At 44.2% G+C, this 21,450-nt stretch overlaps 1 long non-coding RNA gene across 1 annotated transcript; it reads right to left on the bottom strand.

Moving 5' to 3' along the window:
* Window positions 1-4,702: 4,702 nt before the first annotated feature.
* Window positions 4,703-5,117, bottom strand: LOC139077124 (uncharacterized). The gene is made up of 2 exons (XR_011529436.1): window positions 4,909-5,117; window positions 4,703-4,808 (listed from the first exon to the last, which is right to left on the bottom strand). It is a non-coding gene; the product is annotated as an uncharacterized lncRNA (long non-coding RNA).
* Window positions 5,118-21,450: the final 16,333 nt, after the last annotated feature.

Below are 21,450 nucleotides of genomic sequence, written 5' to 3'. Positions count from 1 at the left end.
GTCAGTTTCCTGTTGCTGTTATAACAAATTACCATACACTTAGTGCCTATAACAATGTGAATCTATCATCTTAGAGTTCTGAAGTCAGAAGTCCTAAAGTCAAGGGGTTGGTAGGACTACATACTTTCCAGAGGCTCCAGGGAAGAATGTGCTTCCTTGCCTTTTCCAGCTTTCATAGACCATCTGCATTCCTTGGCTCATGGTCTCTTCCTCTATCTTCAAAGCCAGCAGCACAGAGTCTTCAAATCTCTGTCTGACTCTGCTTCCACCCTCACATCTCTCCTCACTCTGATCCTCCTGCCTGCCTCTTATAGGTGTCACCAACTAATCGCTCAGAGGAACTCAAGGATGGGTTTGGAAACATTTAACTATTTAAGAGATGCAATCACCAACCACCTGGACCAGACCAAGCCCCACCATAAGAGCAGCAACACCTATGACCTTTGCCTTATTTTTAATGCTAAGATCACTCCAGGAGGAGCTTACGCCTTATTCCTGTAACGTGCAGTGTGTGTGGAAGCATGTTTTCCAACTGAGCCTGCACAAGTGAATACCCACCTCTCCCTTTTGAATATTCTTTCCCCATCGGAAATAAAAGGTCCCTGCTTCCCTTTGTTTGGGGACGCCATGACTTTGGAAATGATTCTGCTTGGGCTCCTGTTTGCTGCAAATATACCCTACTTTGTGTGACAACTACTTCTGGTGCAGAGTCTGATTTAATTCACCGGGAGAGAACCCACTTTGGTTTCAGTAATATAAGTACCCTTGTAATTATATTGGGCCCAACTGATAATCCAGAATAATCTCCCCATCTCAAGCTCCTTAACTTAATCACATCTGCAAAGTCTCTTTTGCCATGTCAGGTAACATATTTCACAGGTTCCAGGATTAGGACGTGGACACCTTTGGGGACCATTATTCTGCCTCCCACATGAACCACATCCGTCTCATTGACCACTGTATTCCCAGCACCTGGCACTGTGCTTGTTGCATATAAAGCGCTCAGGAAATATCTTTTAAATTGTTGAGTTAGGAATAGTAAACTAGATTAACTTAAAATATTATCCTTTCCTTTGTTTTTATTTTAATTTTAGATTTTGGTTAATCTGTCTTAAGACAGGATAGGACCAGAGGGACCAACTCTGTGGCTGAGCGATCTTTTCCTCCAATCAGCCCCAAATGTAAAAATGGACAGCCCTTGACACCAGTGTCTGTCATTTAAGGTTGAGTGTAGCTCTGGGTTGTAAAAAACTCTTCAGAGTGCAGACTGACTACCTGTGACCTACAGTGGTGAGGCCTTCAAAACTCTAAGCTAAAAATAAACCATGAACAGGGCTGGTGCCCTGGTCTAGTGGTTAAGTTCGGTGTGTTCTGCATTGGTGGTCCAGGTTCAGTTCCCGAGCACGGAACTACACCATGCTGTGGCAGTGTCCCACACACAAAATAGAGGAAAACTGGCACAGATGTTAGCTCAGGGCAAATCTTCCTCAAGCACAAAGAGGAAGATTGGCAATGGATATTAGCTCAGGCTGAATCTTCCTCACCAAAAATAAAAATAAAAAATAAACCATGAACAAACGACTCAATTAAAAAATGGGCCAAAGACCTGAGTAGACATTTCTCCAAAGAAGATAGACAAATGGCCAATAAACATATTAAAAAATGCTCAACATCATCAGCCATCAGGAAATACAAATCAAAACCACAATGAGATCCACTTCACATCCATTAGAATGGTTATGATAAAAAAAGAAAAAAGGAAAATAACAAGTGTTGGTGAAGATGTGGAGAAATTGGAACCCTCATATATTGCTGGTGGGGAATGCAAAATAGTACAGCCGCTGTGGAAAACAGTTTGGTGATTCCTCAGAAAGTTAAACATAGAATTACCATATAACCCAGTAATTCCACTCCTAAGTATATACTGAAAAGAATTGGAATCAAGGACCCCAGCAGATGTTTGTATGCCAATGTTCACAGCAGCGTTATTCACGATAGCCAAAGGGTGGAAACACCCAAATGTCCATTAACAGATGAATGGATAAACAGAAGGTGATATATACATACAATCGAATATTGTACAGCCATAAAAAGGAATGAAGTTCTGACACATGCCTCAACATGGATGAACTTTGAAAACATTATGCTAAATGACAAGCCAGACACAAAAAGGACAAATCTTGTATGACTCCACTTATATGAAATAACTAGAATAGGCAACTTCAGAGAGACAGAAAGTAGATCAGAGGTTACCAGGGCCTAGGGCAAGCGGGGGTGGGAAGTCGTTGCTTAATGGTTACAGAATTTATTTTGGCGTTGATTAAAAACTTTGGAAAAAGATAGTGGTCATGGTTGCACAATAATGTCACTGTACTTAATACCACTGAATTGTACATGTAAAAATGGTCAGAATGACAAAAGTGAGGTTATATATATTTTACCACAGTTTTTTAAAATAGTAAAAGATAAATAAATGAATAAACCATGAACCTTCTTGCCAGGGAAAGAAGAGCTTTCGGTGAATCAACACTGCCACAGTGTGAAAAGCTCAGGGCCTGTGAATCCCAAGATTCATGAAAGACAAAATGTTTAATTACAGGGCCTTGGTGGAGACAAATATCCTGAGGCCTTTGTAGTGTAACAGAGGGAGTAGCTAAACTAGTTTTATCAAATCTTATCAGCCCTAGGGGAAGACCTGGGACTGATACATGTGAAATTGTTTCACAATATACTGATTTCCCGTCTTAAACAAAACAGGAAAACAAGCTTTGGGAGGTGTTATGTCTTCCATTTGGCTGGATTTAAGATGAGTGGGAACAGAGTGTACTGGTGACATAGGACAGATTAGAAAGTGCGAAGGAGAGACTTTTTTTTTGAGATTAGCCCTGAGTTAACTGCTGCCAATCCTCCTCTTTTTGCTGAGCAAGACTGGCCCTGAGTTAACCTCCATGCCCATCTTCCTCTACTTTATATGTGGGACGCCTACCACAGCATGGCATGCCAAGTGGTACAGTGTCCGCACCCGGGATCTGAACTGGTGAACCCCAGGCCGCCAATGCAGAATGTGTGCACTTAACCGCTGTGCCACCAGGCCAGCTGCTCCAGCAGGACTTTTTATGTGAAGGAAAAGGAATCTAAATAAGTAAAATGATTCCCTAAACTTGTACGCTATATGAAGTGTCTTTTGTAATAAAATAAAAATTACTCTGGGCGGGGAGGGTTCTGGTAATGGGAGACGTCTAAATGTCTCTCTTGGATCATTTAGCACTGAGCTGCCAGGACGAAAGAGGCTGGATGGAATGAGCTTTGCATGGACTCTAGGATTAAGAGCCCTCATGTAGAGAAACTGAGGCAGGGCTAAGTCTATCGGGCACAGTGTACCTGTGACCCTGGCAAGTCTGGAGCTAGGGAACCCATCCCTAGTCCGACGTTACAGTACCAAGGAAATATTTCAAGTGAGGTTTGGTTGTCTGTGGGGGGTGCAGGAGGGGAGAAGGGCAACTTAACACAAGACACACGTAAAGCCTGCTTTTTCTGATTCTAGGAAGCAGGTCCAGGGTGTCTGCAAAGCCATAGCCTACTGCGGTGACCCTGTGTTTGTCATCGCCCTGAATTACACCTGGGCTGTACGCACAAGGCTGACTGATGGCTCCTGTGGAGCCTGGAGCCTTTGGCATCTCCCTCACCTAGAAACAGTCAAGTCAAAGCTCTCGGCTTTGCTAAGCTGAGTGATAACTGACGGCACTTTATTTGATGAGGTGTGTTCTGGAAACCAGGGAGAGAGTGCTGTTTTGCAAACCCGAAGTCAACAGTGACGCTTCTCCAAGGACTGTGCCGGAAATCCCCAAGCCAGTTGCTCTGTCCTGGGTAAGTGCCTGTCTTTTGAGCTTCTCTGTGAGCTCAGAGGGGAAAATTCCAATGAGAAACCGAAAGACTCTCGCTGAGGTAAAAGCATTCTCGAAGAGCTGGAGAGAAACTCTTCATGTCCCAAGGCTGGCACCCTGCCCCTATTCTAGCCAGTTTATCACATCCTGAACTCCTGCTGCAGCCCTCACAACCCAGCCTCAGGGGCTAGGAGGAGGTTAAAGTGCTGCCCTGAGGGTTATGGCCTTGGGCACCTGGCTCACACCCTGGTCTTGGTCACAAATAGGATCCTGGATTCACATACAGTCTTTTCTAGCGTCCAAGATGCTCCCAAAAGACGGGGCTCGGGGATAGATCAATTCTAGAAGGGATTGGCCTTTGAGAACAGGCATCATAAAGCGAGGGTGTCTTGCTCATTTTTCTTCAAACATTCAAGAAATATTCTTTAAGGGGCCCGGCCCCGTGGCCGAGTGGTTAAGTTTGCGCGCTATGCTTTGGTTGCCCGGGGTTTCGCCAGTTCAGATCCTGGGTGCGGACATGGCACCACTCGTCAGGCCACGCTGAGGCAGCGTCCCGCATAGCACAACCAGGACCTACAACTAGAATATACAACTATGTACTAGGGGGCTTTGGGGAGGAGAAGAAGAAGAGAAGGAGGGGCAGGAGGAGGAGGAGGGGGAGAAGAAGAAGAAGAAAAGATTGGCAACAGATGTTACCTCAGGGGCCAATCTTTAAAAAAAAGAAAAGAAATATTCATTGAGTGCTTACTATGGGCTACTATGTGGCAGGAAATGTTCTCGTCTCTGCGACACATCAGTAAACCAAAGAGGCCAAAATCTCTGCTGTGTAGAGCTTACATTCTAGTGGGAAGGGATGAGCCCCATGAAAACGTTTGCAACTTTGTTTCTGCTCGTCCTGCTCCTGTCATCTCCTCCAGAGGTAACCTGGGAAAAAACAGGAGATGAGACTCGTCATACACTTATTTTGAGCTAACTTGAGAAGTCATTGATAGAGAAGGGCTTTTCTGGATTTGAGATTACCCACGGGTTTCAGTAGTCTGGCGTCTGTTTTTCACTGCTTGCTGTTCACATTGACTGAACAGCATTGTCACACTGAGACTATGACACAAATTCCATTTTGACTGAAGAGCTTAGGGTTTGAGGCATAATATGGCCAACACTTTACAAGCCTATGGGTCCACCAACACTCCCAGACTTTTCTGATCACCCTCCCTGCATTTGCAAAGCTGAACCAAGAAATTAGCTCTGAATGGGGTCTTCCTTCGACACCCACAAACCTCATCCTTGTGACATAAACAATGGCCAAAGCCCAGCCTGAGAGTCTGGCTACTCAGTCCAGAGTGAAGACACAGACCTTAGGGAGCGGAGGTTAGTTAATCTCTAAATTCTTTCTTCAATAATTGTTTATTAAGCACGAACTCTGTGCCAAACACTGTCTAGGTATTAGGGACATAAGGGTGACTTAAAATGAATTCTATCCTCATAGAACTGACATGCTACTGAGGGCGGGGGAAGGAAGAAAACAAGAAACAATTCGCATCGATGTCTTCTACAAATACGGCTTTTCAAATTCTGATGTTGCACTCCTGAAAGGGGAGTTTCTCAGTTAATGGGAGTGAAAAGGCATTAACCAAGATAAAAACAACCTTCACTTAATTAAATATGAAGAAATGACAGTGTGTTGCTATTTTAAAACCTTGAGGCAAAGAAATAGTGATGAGAAATAATTTTGTTGATTGAATTGAAGGATATTTTTAGGAATATTATTCAGTGTTGTGAGGTAGAATTCTGACACTTAGCGGCAGGAACATAAACAGTAAATCCCTTCTCGAGTGTGACGTGTATCTAAAGCCTTTGAAATAATGCTTCTAACTCAGTAATTCCTCATTTAAAACTCTATCTCTTTTTCCTAAGGATATTTTTTATTTTATTTTATTATTACTAATTTTTTTTGTGAGAAAGATTGGCCCTGAGCTAACATCCATTGCCAATCTTCCTCTTTTCGTTGAGGAAGATTCGCTCTAAGCTAACATTTGTGCCCATCTTCCTCTGCTGTGTATATGAGATGCCACCACAGCATGGCTTGATGAGCAGTGTGTAGGTCCGTGCCAGGGACCCAAACCCACAAACCCTGGGCCACTGAAGCGCAGTGCGGGAACTTAACCACTACATCCATGGGCCAGCCCCCTAAAAATGTGTCTTAATAAACTAATTGTTGATGTGCATAAATTTTTTTCACTTTTAGAAAAATTAGGCCTTTTCTTTTGAGATAATTGTAGATTCACATGCAATTTTAAGAAAAAATGCAGAGAGATCCCATGTACCCTTTACCCAGTTGCCCTCAATGGTAACGTCTTGAAACTATGGCACAATATCACAACCAGGATGTTGACGTCAACATCAACATCATCTACAGGGCTTGTTCAGATATCCCCAGTTCTACCTGGACTCATTTGAGCAGGTTTGTGTGTGTGTGTGTGTGTGTGTGTGTGTAATCTAGTTCTGCAGTTTTGTCACATGTGTAGGTTCATGTATCCACAACCATAGTCAAGACACAGAACAATTCCATAACCACAAACATACACTATTTTCCCCTTTTATAAACACATCTACTTCCCAATGTCGTAAATATTTAGCTATAAGGATGTGTCTTGCAGTAATCTTTTTTTTTCTTTTTGGTGAGGAAGATTGTCCTTGAGCTAACATTGTGCCAATCTTTCTCTACTTTATATCTGGGATGTTGCCACAGTGTGACTTGATGAGCGGTGTGTGGGTCCGCGCCTAGGATCCAAACCCGCAACCCCAGGAAGCCAAAGTGGAGCGCATGAACTTAATCACTACACCACTGGCCAGCCCCACAGTAATCTTTTTAATAGTTAAAAAACATGAAATAATCTCAATATTCACTAATAGAATATTGATTACACTAGTTAACATATCTCCATCAAATAAAATAAGTACCATGTAACCCTTAAGTAAGTTTTGTAGCAGGTTACCCAGTGACTTAGAAAGATATTTATACTATATTAAGTGGAAATAATCTTTCAAGTGTATTTTTATTTTCTTCTTTTTACTTGTTCAACTTGAAAGTTCTATTCATCATGCATTACTTAAAAATTTTTTTTATTGTGGTAAAATAAACATAACATAGAATTTACCATTTTTAAGTGTACAGGTCAGTGGCGTTAAGCACATTCACATTGTTGTGCAACCATCACCACCATCCATCTCTAGGACTTTTCATCACCCCATACAGAAACTCTGTACCCATTCAATAACAACTCTCCATTGCTGCCTTCCCCAGCCCCTGGTAACCACTGTTCTACTTTCTGTCTCTATGAATTTGACTTCTCTAGGTACCTCATATAAATAGAATCATACCATATTGTCCTTTCGTGACCAGCTTAGCACAATGTCCTCAAGGTTCAGCCGTGTTGGAGCATGTTTGTGATGCCACTTTAATTAGTGATCCCACTAAATGCAAAGCCACTTAGAACAAGCCTCATATTTGTGAGACGTTTGCATGTTTGTAACCATGAATTACAAAGCCAAAGGCGAGCCTGGAGGACCAAGACTAAAGCAATTTTGGGGGCTGAGTTTCGGGGGAGTGACATGGCAGAAGGCAGGTTAGTTTAGGCTGGAGAAATTACATATGTGAGGACTGGAAAGTGGAGACCCACACAGCACATGTAGTGACAAGAAGCCAATTCACCTGGGTAACCTCAACACCTGAGCAGGGCATTATTGAGAAAAACAGAGTTAGATGATGTTATGGCCTGAAGGTTTGTGTCCCCCAAAATTCATATGTTGAAATCCTAATGCCCAATGTGATGGTAGCAGGAGGTGGGGCTTTAGGAGGTGCTGGGGTCCTGGGGGTGGAGCCCTCTGGATGGGACTAGTGCGCTTATAAACGAGACCCCAGAGAAATCCTTCATCCTTCGCCATGTGAGGACACAAAGAGAAGTCTGTGAACCAGAAGAGGGCCCTCGGCCAACCATGCTGGCACATGATCTCAGACTTCCAGCCTCCAGAACTATGAGAAATAAATTTCTGTTGTTTAGAAGCTGCCCAGCCTGTGGTATTTTGCTACAGTTGCCTGAGCGGACTAAGACAAAAGATAAAGGCAAAGACTGAGAGGCCAAAAGTACATATAAATATTTCAACATAAAAAGTGACGCAATTTCAAGCCAGAGGGAATTGAAGCTGAGATGGGACATGTTCGAACTGATGTTCAGAGAATGAGGCACTGCTGATTGGCGTAGTTCGGAGAGCAGGGGGCTGGGGCAGGCGTGCAGAGGAGGCACAGCCTTTCAAGTTGGGTTCAGACGTGCGCGAACTTGCCCTAGGAGGCTGCTTGATGCACCCGCCCTGTCTCCTGCCAATCAGGACTTGCTGTGTAAATTGCATGCCTATTTGAGAGAAGGAAACTGAATGCAACTGAGGAAACTGTCCAGAAAACAGGCAGACAGCAGTTGGCGGAGGTCAGGATGAAGTATCATTTGGAGGGCTGACCTGGAGGCGGGGCAGAGAGAGCCGTTTCTCAAGACGTTTGTCTGGAGTTCAGGGGCTCCCAGGTTTCACTCTGGCCTGAACCAAAAGATAGAGGCTGGAGAATTCAGGAGAACCTTGCTTCCTGGCGGTCCTTGCAGGGGGTGGGAGCACAGGCCAGCCCAGGAGAGATGTTCACCTACCTGGTGAGTCAGCTGTGCATCAGGAGGCTGGGGTGGGAGCTCAGCCACCCCGTCTTGCTTTGGGTCTTTGATATCTTCTTCACTGTTGTGCAGAATCACACAGTAAAGGAGTTGAAGGAGCTGAATAGAGACAACAAGAGGAATGGCTGGTTTTTAAAAGAGCCATGTGGGGATAATGAAGAGCCACCAAAAGTGGGGCCAGTAGGAAGCTCTCCTTTCTTTTTATCCCAACAAGCACAAGGATATAACTCTGGGCCAGGGGAATAGCTATAGAAATGGATAGAAAAGGGCAGACCCATGAAGTGAGGCGAAGGGGAAAAAACCCCACAAGATTAACAAAAATATCTCAGAGGGTGAAGGCCTCTTCACCCTGAGGTGGAGGAAGCCACCTTGGGCCAACTTCCCACCTACAGAAAATGACTGCTTACATTTTTGAGGGCTACCTTCATATTAGGTGTTCTGATCACTTTAAATCCAAGTCCTTTAATCCCCATCCGGAGTCCCATGGACATTATATGCCCGTTTAGAGACGACGCAACCGAGGTTGAGCAGCCGCCTGAGGTCGCAGATGCCGAGCGGTGGCACCCGGATCAGAGCGCAGGCACGCTGCTCCGATGCTGGCAGGTCAGCCATCAAGCAGTTCAACTTTCTCTTCAGTCTGAGCATTTCCAGAGCCCAACAGCCCTGTGGACTTCTGTTCCCATGACCCTTCATCTGTGGACTGAGTGAACACAGAGTCTGGAGGACGGAGCAAAGTATTTCTCTGTTTCTGTGCAGTTTCCTCTTGGATGGGTAGGCAACTCTTCCTTGTCCTCCATCCCTCTTTTTCTACCCTTCTCCCCATGTCCACCCTCAGGAGCCCGCCCAGCTGCATCCTCCCCCAACCCTCTGCGTCCAGGCCAGCAGGGCCCAGCGATCCCTGGTGTCTGAGACTACCAAGTCCCTGTGTTCTGATCCTCACATTCTTAAGAGCAGAAGGGCCATTTAAAAGACAAGCCTCTGTCTTGCTAATATTGATTACCTTGGTTAGAAGCAAACTAAATAAGGACCCAAATGATCTGAAACCGGGGCTCTCCAAGCTGAAAATGAAAGCAGTAGTACACCAAAGAAGTACACCATTATTTAAGGTAAGATGACAAGTTCAGGTCCCTGGTCGGCTTGGAGGAGGATTATGAACTCTTCTTCGCCATCAGTAGCCTCAGGTTTCACGTCACGGGTGCTGGGAAGCCAGATTTCCAATAGATCCAAAATGGGTAGCAAATGCTTCCAGTGGGTCCGGGGCCATTCAACACCTGGTATGTGTGTGCTTGATGCTTCGCAAGCTGTTTCTTTAAGATTCTTACAGAAGGGGACATGTTTTTCTGCTGAAATCCTTCTCCTCCCAGCAGAAATGAGAATGGAAGGAGCAAGTGGATGAGACGGAGACAGAGGAGCCCAAACGGCCGTACCTCACCCTGCTAGCCAAAACTCGAATCCTCAAAATCTCCTTATGTTCAGCAGAAATTCCTTTCCTATGGATCAAGTCTGAACTTTGAAACCCACAGAGAAGGGACCATCTCTTTCCAATGACAACCCTTAGGCATCTGTTCTAGAGGAGAAAAATCCCTATTTCCTTTATACATATGTTCATTCTAGGATGCCAGTTTCCAGGCCCCCATCATCCTGATCATTCTGCTCTGATTCACTCAAGTTTGCCAATATACTTTTTAAAATATGGCAGTAGGAATTGAAAGTGTTTTTCTCTCGGGAAAGAGTAGTTATGCTGCATATATAATGTCTGAACAAGGCAGAGGGAAAGAGAAATGATTTTAAGTGATTTTAAGGAAGTGAGCTTGTAGATTGGAAAGATGGTACTGAGGATGGCATTGGTGGTGTAGAAAACCTGGGCATAGTGCTTCAGATGTAAGATGACTTGGGGTTGGCTATGTTTCCTAGTGGGAAACAGGAAATACAGACCTGGAGAGAGAGTAAGCGATTAGGACCCAAGGTATAGTCTGGAAAGTCTTCAGCCTAGATGTAGATGGTGGGAGCTAACCCATTGAGGAAGGGAGAAATTCCCCTTTGTGGAGTGCCAGGATGACTGGGCTGTGCCAGATGTTTTTCTGGTGTTAATATCTAATCTTCACAATTTTGTATGGTAGAAATTACTGCCCTCATGAGGAGGATGAGGCCGATAAAGGTTAAGTAACTTGCCGAGCGCCACCGAAACACTAAGTGAAATGGCTGGGATTCCAGCTCAGGTGAGTTCTCAGGGAGTGTGACGAAAGCCTCAAGAACATGTTCCCAAACCAGTGGTGTCAACTGTGAATCACTGAGGAGCACTGGCGCGTAAAGGTTTCCCAGGCGGTCTGTAGCCTGAGTGCAGATTTAGTGTTTATGAAATAAAGTCTACAGTTTGCTGGGAGGTCGGGTAGCCCAGAACTTAGTGGTTAGGGACACGGGCTTTAGAGAGACCTGGCTTCAAACTGTAGCTTTGCCCCTTGCTTGTTGTGCGTTCATGAGAAAATGTCTCCAGGGGCTGGCCCCGTGGCCGAGTGGTTAAGTTCGCGCGCTCCGCTGCAGGCGGCCCAGTGTTTCGTTGGTTCGAATCCTGGGCGCAGACATGGCACTGCTCATCAAACCACGCTGAGGCAGCGTCCCACATGCCACAACTAGAAGGACCCACAACGAAGAATATACAACTATGTACTGGGGGGCTTTGGGGAGAAAAAGGAAAAAAATAAAATCTTTAAAAAAAAAAAAATGTCTCCACCTCTCTACCCTTAGTTTCTTTGTCGATGACATGTTAATGATAGCAACTTTGTGGCATTGTTACAAGGACTGAATGAGATCATGTTTGTAGTGGGTCTATTCATATGTCTATGTGAGTAAAATGTATGTAAAGCATATTTATATATGAGGAGTGCTTAAGTAGTAAGCATTCCACAAAGGTTAGCTATTTCTTCCTGTGTAAATTATTCATTTATCCCTGGCACTTGACATCAAGCCTCTTTTTAAAATGGAGAATGAGTATGGTGGATTGTAATGTGTCACCTTGGCTAGGTTCCGTTACTTTTCCCAAAATTCTTTTCCCTGTGTGTTCCGGGTTAGGCTGGTCCATGAGACATTCTTGTGGGAGACTGTGGGCTGAAGTGAGGCAACGGCCATTTTGTAGCTCTCGCACATTGTCATTTATTTGCTGGCTCACCTTACTGGTGTGAGGCAGCAGCCAGGCCTACAACTGCCTTCATCTTCCCCCGGCTCCTCCTCCAGCATCTCTGGCTTCTGGGCCAGGCAGGTGTGTTTAGCAATCTGATGAAGGGTCCCAGCTTCTGCGGGACGTCAGTACCGTGAAAGTCAGAGGCAACAGGAATGACACAGTTTCATTGCATCCTAGTGCGCCAGTTTGTGCTTGCTTTCTTCCCACTTCAGATGCAGCTTCTCTTCCCAACTGCCTGTCTCTGACTATAAATACCTCCTAGTTAGGGTTGCCAGATTTAGCAAATAAAAATACAGGATGCTCAGTCAAATGAAAGTGTCAGATAAATAATTTCCTGGTGTGTGTTCATCTGGAATTCAAATTTGACGGAGCATCCTGTTTTTTGGGTTTTGTTTGCTAATTCTGGCAACCCTAAGAGTGGGAGAGTAAGTGACTAGAGAAAGGTGAGATTGCTGGGCAGAACCCAGTTGAGGATAGTGACTGTGAGGGTAACGACACCAATAATACCCAGCTGAGTACTTTTCTTCAGCAGGGCTCAGCTGCCCCGGTGCAAGCAAGGCCTGGATAATCGGGTTCCTCCGGAGCTGGGGTTTTACCAGGTGGATGCTGGTAAGCAGCATGAGAGAGTTTACGGCAGTGGTTTGCAAAACTGCGTTTGCAACAGCGTCACATAGAGGACTCATTAGCACACAGATTGTAGGGCCCCATCCCTAGAGTTTTTGAATTTATTGGTCCAGGGCTGGGGGGTAGCAAGAATGTGCAATTTCTAATGAGTGCAGCTGATCCAAGGACCACACTTTGAGACCCACTGGAGTAGGCTGAAATGAGGGACCATGGGATCTAATGTAGAGAAAGGGGGGAGTCAGGATGGAGGAGGCTGATGGCACAGAGGGGATGAGAAAGGCAGTCCACATCCCTTGCCTTCACGGTGAGCGGATGTGGTGGCGCCTTCCCAGGTGTAGGTTGTTCTGCCCCTTCAATCTTTTCTCTCCTCTGTAGTAATTTTGGACTATGTAACACCCCGGTCCTTCCTCTAATACTGGCATCTGCTTCCCTTTTCATGGGGAAGTTTTTGAGAACTCTGGTGTCATGACACTGGTGTCCAGTCTGATCCATGAGAAGCTGGGCATTAAAGCAAACGCACTGACGGGGGCGACATCGCCACGAGGGTGCAGAGGTGATGGTAACAAGGCCCTGACTGGCAATAACTGCTCTGTGGAAAGCTTCCAAATTAACTAGTTTTTCTTCCCTCTGAGAAGGAGGTTAGGCGTTAGGAAATGGCAAAGAAGGAAAGCAGGGGGAAAGGAGAAAAGCAGCCAAGATCTTGGGTCCAGGTGAAGCTTTCCATTGCCCAGCCCTTTCTTGATTTTTAGTTAAGTCATAGAATAACACATTTTACCCAATTCTCCATGGAATATGGCCTTAAATGGAAAGGATCTTGACTTCATTAAGTGTATACAATATGTCAGATGCTGAACTGGGTACTTTACATGTGAAATAGATATGCAAAATGTTCCATTTATTTTTATGAGTATAATTTTTTTCTTTATATTTTTATGTATCTTACAAATTTTCTACAAGTATGATTTTCTTTTATTTTTAACCTTTTATTTTAAAATAACCTCAAATGTACAGAAGAGTTGCAAAGATAGTACAGACAAATCCCATATATTCCCTTTACTGAGACATCTCACATAACCATGGTACATTTGTCAAAACTAAGAAGCTAACATTGGTTAATTGACTAAATTATTATTCACTAACCTACAGACTGTGTTCAGATATCACCAGTTTCCCCTTTAATATTCTTTTTGTGTTCCAAGATCCAATCGAGAATAACACACAGCCTTTAGTGAATTTCTTTTATATGTAATTTAAAAAAAAACCTTATGGGGGCTGGCACCGGGGCCTAGTGGTTAAGTTTGGTGTGCTCCATTTCAGTGGCCTGGGTTCAGTTTCCAGGCGCAGACCTATACCACTCGTTGGTGATCATGCTTTGGCGGCAACCCACATACAAAATAGAGGAAGATTGGCACAGATGTTCACTCAGGGTGACTCTTCCTCAGGAAAAAAAAATGGAAAAAAAACCCCTTTAAAAATAGCATAAGCTTTCTCCCATCATACCAGTGCATTCCTTGCAGTTTCAGGAAGAGAATAAAGAGGAAAGTATTTGCTGACCATGGAGTACAGGAGACAGATGGGGATAGACATTTCTCTTTGGTAGCTCCAGAAAGGAGGTGGGAGAAAATAACTACTTTTAAATAACTGTCATAAAGAATCCTCATAAAGACTAATAACGTGGAAAAATATTTATGACCATAATGTTGGGTGAGAAAAAGAGAATAACGACTTTTGGTTTCAAGATGTAAAACTAGGCAGATACCTTTTTTGAAATAAATATATTTTTAAAATTATGGAACAGTTTTAATATGTAAAAACATATATTTTTCAGTATGTTCATTCTTTGAGAAAGATAAAAAAATGTACGTGGGAAATTAAGCAGGAGTGATTAATGAGTGAGAAAGTGAGAAAGACATGTATGTCAGGGAGAGAGACAGAGACAGAGACAGAGATAGGGGGGAAGAAGACAGAGCCCGAAGGGGGAAGACAGAAAGCCCGACCTAGAGGCAAGAAGAACGAGCACCAAGTACCAAGTTCAGGTGCTAGACTTCTGAGCAGACCTCCATTAAGGGATCATTTTGTTAGGTAAGAACCAATGAAGAAGAAGGGAGCAAATATGAAAAGCAAAAGCTTAGACGCTTACTTGAGTGAAATAAGATCCCAGACAGAGATCTGTAGGAAGAGAGATGAGAGGGGAAGGGAAACGGGGTGTGTGTATGTGTGGGGGGCAGTGAACATGGAAAGAGCGGGCGCACACGCAAACACAGAATGTATGAAGAGAAAAGCAAAACCCAAGCAGAGACCACTGCACAGAGGTGAGAAAAGTACAAGTCCACAAAGGCAAGGAAAGCGAAAGGACGACTGCCTGAGAGAGTCATCCCAGAGCGACTGAGGGATGAAGGAGCAGCGAGGCGTCGGGAGCCATGGGAAAGGTGAACAGTAATCTTGTCGTCCTGACTGTGTGTTCTGGAAGTGTCTGATAATGTACTCATCCTGTATCCTACTCAGAAGTGCGCTATAGAGAACAAAATCCCCAAAGTGAGGGTGTCTGGGTGTACATGTGCCTGGGTAATTTTTGATTGTCTGCTTTATTACTCAGGCTCTTTCTCTTCTTGAGTGCCTCATTTTCAATGGCCTGGCGAGATAGTGAGGGGCATCCCCAACGTCAGCATCGTCATCTCAGGGATAACACAGTAGTGACAGTAACAGCTATTATATGCCAGACTCTGAGCGAGGTGTTTCACATACATCATCTCAATCTTTTCTTCCTTTCACATCCCTCTGAGATCGGTAAACTATCCTTTTCCAGATGAGGCTACTCGCCAGCAATGGGGTGAGAAGCAAGTGCCCTCCCGACTTCCTCTCACCCACCCAACATGAACCTCCGGGCCTAAGCTCTGGATTTGTCTCTTTATGATTCTATTTCTGAAGTCAGGAAGGGACGTTTCCACCTGGAGGTACACGGGAAGGCTGGGTTGGAAAGCCAGGAAATGTGAGGTTGGGAAGGAGGGAGGACACAGAGATGCGGAGATTATTAATCCCACCTCAAATTTACCTTGATTTTCCGCCATCTTCTCTCGGGTGTAGAAGCAAGGAGAAAGGGAAGGTCTTTAAGAAACGGATCCAAACTCCCTACCTTGAACTCACTGTGGTAAAAGGCTGTGGCGCAGTGGAACTCTGGGGTGCAGAGGTGAAGCAGAGAGGGATGTTGGGGACATTCGGGCCAGGGCTGAGGAGCTCCTGGAAGAGGGAAGCTCTGAAGGCAAACGTCAGTGACAGGCAAGGGGTTCCTATTCCTAATACATGTAGTGCACCTGCAAATCAGTAAGAAAAAGACAAATGACTCTACTGGAAAACAGTCAAAGGAGCTGAACATGCAAGTGTTAGAAGAAGAAATACAGGTGATGAACAAACATATGAAAAAAGGTCAATCTCATAGGCAGAGAAAGAATCGCAAATCAGTATAGCAAATCACCTATTATTTGGCAAAGAAAATTTTAAATAACATCCAATGTTGGTGATTGTGTGGAGAAAATAAGAAATCGACTCCACTAGAGGGCAGGTTGCCTGTATGAATTCACGTTCAGTTTCACTGTTTGTTTTTGTTGCGGTAGGGTATACATAAAGTTTACCATTCAAGCCTTTTAAGTGTGCGGTTCCGTGGTGTTGAGTACATTCACTCAGCACCATCCATCTCCAGAACTTTTTCTGTCATCTCAAACTGAAACTCTGTACCCGATAAGCAATCTCTCCATTTTCCCCTGTATTCACATTTTAATAGGATTTATGATTTTGTTTCAGTAATTGCACTTCTAAGAATTTATCCTAAGGAGGGGCCGGCCCTGTGGCCGAGTGGTTAAGTTCTTGCGCTCCGCCTGCGCGGCTCAGGGTTTCACCGGTTTGGATCCTGGGCGCGGACATGGCACTGCTCATCAGGCCAGGCTGAGGCGGCGTCCCACATGCCACAACTAGAAGGACCCACAACTAAAATATACAACTATTCACTGGGGGGATTTGGGGAGAAAAAATAAGAAGACGATTGGCAACAGCTGTTAGCTCGGGTGCCCATCTTTAAAAAACAAAAAAAGAATTTATCCTAAGGAGATAGATAATCAGAGAAATGTGAAAAACGTATATGTACGAGGACGTTCCCAGCAGAAACAACCTACATATCCATCAATACGGAAGCGGTAAAATAAATTATGCCAATCTGGTACAATGCCCATGGTGCAGTCATTAAAAATTATGATGTTGATTATGTACAATATCAAGAAAACATGTCCATGATATATTTAATGAAGGACAAAGATGATAAAAATGCGTTGTCATGACCCCATTACATGAAACTGTGTTAATGTGTGTGTCTGCTGCACTTCATTTCTAGAGAAAAATCAATACTCAGATCCTCAGTTGAGACAATGTCTTAACTTGATTGAGAAATATATTGTCCCTTGCATAGATGAGTGAAATTTCCAAATTTATTTGGCTATGCAAGGTGGAATGTCTTACCTGTTTGTCTTCTGAAATACAATCAGAAATAACATCTACTTCTGAAGAAATATGATCAGGGATTATATTAGATTAGTTGACTAGAAATATTCCCCCTTCTCTCCATCTAATGTTGCAATTGGAATTTGAGTGAGTTGTAATAGATTGCGATGTTGCAATATTCTTTCACGTGCATGGGTTATATTGTCTTTAATTGACTTAGAATGCACTTCTTCCCACACTGGGTACAGCATAACCAGGAATATACCATTTCTTGCTTTCACTGCCTCTAATGGCAACAAATCATATCTTTCTAGGTGGGAATGTGATAGTTTTGTTGAAAAGGGCTGACTACCTCTGTTCAATAAACGAGATACATACTGCTTTTTTTAAGGAAATTCCAAATAGGCTGGAGTTTTGTAAAATCTTGGTCCATTTGTGGCTATCTAAGGCCATAGTCGGTTTGAATCATTTCCCAGGCGTACTCTATGAATACTGTCTCTTCTATGCATTTTATGAATAGTAGGCACACTTTTAATTCTATACTATCAATGAAAATTTTACTTGAAAGTGAAGATGTCTTTTGTTATGTTTTTAAGGTATAGGATAAAGTTCCAATATATTTATATGTAAATTGTGTGTGAATGAAAATAGATCAAATCATGTACATTTGGAAAGCTTAGTACTTATTTTTTTCATTAAATGTAATAAAACTTTTAAACTACATCGATATGCCCTTTTTGAGCAAAACTATTAAACATAACAATAAAATAAAAACTTAAAAAATTTTAAAAGTAGTTGACAAAAATAGGATCCCATGACCTCATTATATAAAGTTGTGGGGGTGTGTATATGCATACATGTGTGTGGATGTGTACACATAGATACAAATATGCAGAGGGATATTCGGCAAATTAACAGTGACTTTTTAGAGTGGTGAAGTTTTTCTTTCCTTTATTCTTTCCTTAATTGTTTAAATTTTTACAATGAGCACTCTATTTTTATATTTGGGGGGAAATAACTTTCATTTTCATGGAAAGTGTGGCTCTGAGATTAAATGGCTTTTGAGGACTTCCCTGAAATCCCCAAATCTTTATAGCCATCACTCCACCCACTTCCCCTTTCCTCCTCCCTAGAAGAACCCACCAGAATTCCTATTCACATCTCCTCCCTTGTTTGACTTAGTTTCGTAAGAGCCATGTACGCCTTCTACTTCCTCATCTTCTTGGTTTTCTCTCCCTTCTCCCTATTTATCTTTTCTGCCATGGTGGGTTCTAGAATGTTGAGACCCCACAGGTTGAATTCACAGATACCCTGGGCTGCCCTCTGCTGGGACTCAATGCTTTTACCCGAGTGTTCTCCAGGGAGCCGGTGGTTCTTTTCCACTTTCCTAGAGAGCTGTGGTGTGACTGACTTTATCATCGCTTCACACTGGTTGGGGCGGGGGTGCAGGGTGGTGTGCAAAGTAGGCTTGTGGCTGAACACTTTTTGTGTCGAGAAAGGTGACAGCCTCCAGAGGAGGAAGGTCTTGGCGAAAACTGAGTCTCTGGATAGGTTAAGAGGACTACAGTTGTGTCCCTTGGTGGAGGCGTTTGGCTTAGCCATGAAATTCAGGATGGGCTCTCAGCCAAATGGGAGAGGACACTCACTTAATGGAAAATTTAATGTACTTTCTAGTCACTCATACATTTTTATGGAAATTGTATTGGGGAGACATTTTGCCAGCTGCAGATATTTGTGATCTGTTTCCATGATGCCATGGGGGTGCAGAGCACTGGGGAGAAGTGTCTCTTGAATACCAAGTAATGAGAAAACCAGTGCATACTTCGTAGTGACGATGGTTTGCATATCTTGGCCGACTGGGCCACAGTATGCCTTGACCAAAGACAGGCAGTCTCAACACCAACCTCAGACTCCTCCAAGAGCTGGATCTGCAGGCTCCACCTCTGCCAGGACCGTGGACGGAAGGAAGAAGCGAAGCTCTCTTTACGTTCATAGGGATAAAGGAGAATGCTCTCTTTCAATAACTGAAATGTGTATTGGCCACCTCTCCATATGCTGCGGAGAAAAGAATGACAGCCACCCGCCTTCAGTATTGCTCACAGCACAGAGAGGAAGACAAACTACCAAACATTTAATTACCATGCTCTTCACGGGAGCAGAGAAGGAGAAGCCCCGTCCCACACCGAGGCATGGAGGGCGAAGGCCAAGGAAAGGCTTTCTGGAAGACGTGATGCCTGGGCTGAGACTTGAGGGAGAGCCGAATTTGTCCAGGTATGGGCTGAAATGGGGAGTAAGGGCCTGCTCCCTGCCCCTGTTCTAATAATGCTTCTAAGTATTTAACTATTAATTACTACGACCTTATTACATATGTACACGGTAGCCCATATTTGCATATAAATTTCTGAATGCACTAAACCCCACAATTTCAATTTGGCTACAGGACGGAAAGCTCTTTCCTGTGGTTTTGATCTGAGGTCATTTGGTGATGGACGTCCTTACAGTGAAGGTTCTGCATATGAATTTGGCTCCGCCATCTAGATTCCCTCAGGCCGGGAAGGCAGAGGCGAGGCAGAGGGCTTCTTCTTGCTGCGCGGCCGTTTCCTGCAAGAAGCACATCATGGAGACGTGAGGCTTCCTCCAGCAATATTCAAGAGCCTGGGCACCAGCGTTGAGGGCGTCAGTCAGGGGAAAGTTGCTGCAGTTGCAGGAGCAGCTTCCTGAGTCTCCTCTTCCTCTCCTCGTGGAGGAGACAGCAGCTCCCCTGGCGGCAAGCTCTACAGGTTTATTCTGGAAGACATTCTCACAGGACCAGCACAGAACCCTCTCCTCCAGCCTTTCCAAGTGTATTGTAAACACCTCATTCCTGTATTAAATCACCCTCAGCTTAAGAAAGTGGATTCTGCTTCCTGTAAGTGAACACTGACTAATAAATCTTTTTTTTAAAGATTGTCCCTGAGCTAACATCTGTTGCCAATCTTCTTTTTTTTTTCTTCTTCTTCTTCTTCTTCCCAAAGCCCCCGAGTTCATAGTTGTATATTCTAGTTGTGGGTCCTTCTAGTTGAACAAATGGGACACCACCGCAGCGTGGTATGATGAGAGGTGCTAGGTCCGTGCCCAGGATCCGAACCAGTGAAATGCTGGGCTGCTGAAGTGGAGTGCACGAACTTCATCACTCGGGCACGGGGCTGGCCCCTGACTAATAAATCTTTAATGAACATTTTCTCTATTTTAGAATGGAGGCTATTAACTCCATTGAGAGAAAGATAATTTTTTTAGACCTACAATTTATTGAGCATTTATCATTTTCATTTTATAGATAAATGTTACCAAACCAGGTTCATTCCGTCTGCCGCATGAAATGCCGATCACCATGGTGACCAGTTTGCAGCAGAGAAAGGGTTTATTCACAAGACAGCCAAGTAAGGAAATGGGAGAACAAATTTCAAATTCGCTTCTCCGAAAATGGGGATTAGGCTGGGCCAGCCAGGTGGTGCAGTGGTTAAGTTTGCATGTTCTGCTTCAGCAGCCTGGTGTTTGCCAGTTCGGATCCCAGGTGTGGACCTATTCACCACTTGTCAAGCCATGCTGTGGCAGGTGTCTCATATATAAAGTAGAAGAAGATGGGCATGGATGTTAGCTCAGGGCCAGTCTTCCTCAGCAAAAAGAGGAAGACTGGTGACAGATGTTAGCTCCCGGCTAATCTTCCTCAAAAAAAAAAGAAAATAGGGATTAGGGATGTTTATAGGAAAAGAGGGCAGCATAGTCTGAAGTGTGTGAATAAATGACTGGAGGTGAGGAGAAGTGCGGTAACTGACGATCTGCGCAGCGTAGTCAAGCTTCACGGCTCTTCATAGGACGCACGTTCACAAAATGGTGGCATTAGCGTGATCTGAGGGTGGAGTTTTTGGCCCCATCGTGTCAAAGGGTCACCTATCAGTCATCTGCACAGGCCCAGTTAATGGGTTGGTGGTCTTAACCAGCCCGAACTGGACAACGAGTCCACTCTCAGTTCCTGAAGAACTTAAGCACCCGTTGCCATGGTGACCCAAGAGCCAGAGATGTTATCTACAGGGCGGGCTTTAGTAATGCATTATCCAGCTACAGCCACAGACAGACAACGGAGTATAGTTAAAGTAAGTCGGCCCCCAGTTTCATAAGGACTCTGAGTCACAGACTGTACAATTTACCCAGGTCTCAAAGCCAGTAGTGTTGGAACCCAGATCTCTCTGCTGCCAAAGGCTTTGCTCTTATTTAGCACCTTCTGTTGACTCCCAAAATTCACATCCACATCGCTTCACACACATAGTCTCCTCTGCTTTGGTGGATGGTGTGTTCAAATTGTCTTCTTTCCTTCTCAGGTTTTCTTTGTTTGTCGCTGTTTACCAAATATGCCATGAGGGGAAGTCAGCTAGGCATTCAGAGCAGGCCTGAAAAACCACCCAGTACGTGGCAGGGGGTAATTCACAGGGTCAGCCCTTTAACCCACTTAACCACTAATACGGGGAGCCAGGGCAGAGCTGAAGCATGCAGCCCCACAGGATGAGGCCAACCGGAAAGGCACACT

The sequence above is a fragment of the Equus przewalskii genome, chromosome 18 (assembly GCF_037783145.1).
Source record: "Equus przewalskii isolate Varuska chromosome 18, EquPr2, whole genome shotgun sequence".
Classification (NCBI taxonomy): Eukaryota; Metazoa; Chordata; class Mammalia; order Perissodactyla; family Equidae; genus Equus; species Equus przewalskii.
This window is presented reverse-complemented; position numbering and strand designations above follow the sequence as displayed.